Raw genomic sequence first — 2,072 nt, 5'->3', positions numbered from 1 at the left:
TATATATATATATATTTATATCTAAATTCCTACCGAGTTGCAAACAACTTTCGTCGCACGCGGACCGCATGTGACGTACAAACGCGCATTAATAAATTTGTCGTCCTTTTTATATAATGCCTATTTGATATAGTTTTACTATACTAATATTATACATAATTTTTTATATATTTAATGTAAACGCGACGGCGTGACGACCGCTTGGCTGCAATTTCATCTTTTCTTTCTTAAATCACTCTCGTGTCCAAACTAAAGTTTTAGACGACGCTCGATATTATATACGTGCGCGATCACAGGTACGCCACGCTGTCAAGCTCTTATTTATCTCTTTTTTTTTTATTTTAATCTTAACGGTAATACGAAATACATGGCCTTACAGGATGATCGCTACAGTGATAGTGTCTCTCCCTTCTCGTGATAGATGATACAAAAAGAAACATTAATTGTTAATTAGATTTAGTAACAAAACTTAAAAAAAGAATAAAAAAGAAAAGAAAAAAAATTTGCTTTTAATAACGCGAATTCAATTTATTTATCGGTTTATCGGTTCGTCTATATATTCAAGATCGGATATTAGTGGTATTAGTGGTACCCGTTTGTTTGCAGTTGAATCGTTGTTTCCCTAAACAAAATGTGTGACTAAATCATATCGCACTCCAACGTAGTAACTAAGATTAAAAATCATAGCGACTGACGCCTAAGTCAAATGATTGAACGCATACACCAATATCTATACATCGCACTTTCACGTTGATATATAAAAGACAGCTTTTTTAAATTGGAGTTTAGTCCTTCGGTTATTTACCCCCAAATAATATGATTACATGTTATTTTAACAGCAAGATACACTGTGCCAAGATATTAATTATATCAGCTGAGAATTATAGAAATATATTAAAGAAACAACTGATATATAGATGAATTACTGATATCTTTGTTCTCGCTCAAAAATTCCGTCCTCGAAAGATCAGTCATATTAGAGAGAAATTTATACATATAATATCGCTCTGAAAATAAATATTTAAAAATGTACAAGATAATTCATAACTAATAAAGAATGAACTGCCATAATATATAATATATAATTGTGTAATTTCTATTCTTTTAAATAATATCAAGTAAATTTCCAACTGCTTTAGTTCGTAAAATGTCTGGAAATTATATAATTTAATGTGAATAAATAAAGAACCAAGACAAGAACGAAAATTTCGCGTAAACCATTTTTAACGCGCATGCATGAACATTTTCCTCTAAGGAACGCGATAACCGCGCTCATCAGCAATCCATGTATATATATGAATATAAATATTTTAGATAATGTAGTTTTTTTATCAACGATTTTTTTTATATAAAAGAGTAGGACATCTCTCTATTTGCAAACGTCGAAACCACTTTAATTTATTGAAATACCACTCTAGATCCAATAAAACCGTACAATTATCAAAGTAATAACCCTAATGATGAACTTTTATACAAAAAAATTATGCAGTTAGTAATTAATGTGCAAAGAATAATCATAGTCAAAAGTTGCTTTCCATTTACATCAAAACTCAGATAATTCTCACTTGTGACGTCATAACTCAGTTGAATGCACGTTCCTTTTGATGCTAGCAAGCGAGATTCAACTGAGTTTTTACGTGGTTTCTGCACACGATCGAGACCGTGTGCTTTAGTGAGTCTAATAGACTCACATTAAAAGTGAGGTTATGAATCTATATTATTATATGATAGCTTTGTTACCAAAATAAGCAAGTCAATGACGTCATTGTCTGAGTATGAAATACTCACATAACTGAGTGACTTAGTATCACTTGAGTGCAAATGGAAAGCAACTAAAGTGTGATTATAATTATCAGAATTAAACTTTACTGTTTAAAAATAAAACTTTACTTTTTTGATTAGCATTTGAAAAATTATCTGTATCCCACTGTTGGGTAAAACGTATTTGCAAATAACGATTTACCAACATATATATTTTCACAAGAAAATATTAGTAATATATATTATTAATATATGTGTGTGTGTGTAGTATTAGTATATATTTTATATGCTGAAATATATATATGTGTATA

This window comes from Formica exsecta, unplaced genomic scaffold, assembly GCF_003651465.1.
Source record: "Formica exsecta isolate Colony F162 unplaced genomic scaffold, ASM365146v1 scaffold237, whole genome shotgun sequence".
Classification (NCBI taxonomy): domain Eukaryota; kingdom Metazoa; phylum Arthropoda; class Insecta; order Hymenoptera; family Formicidae; genus Formica; species Formica exsecta.
The sequence above is the reverse complement of the archived record's forward strand: the minus strand, read 5'-3'. Positions refer to the sequence as shown.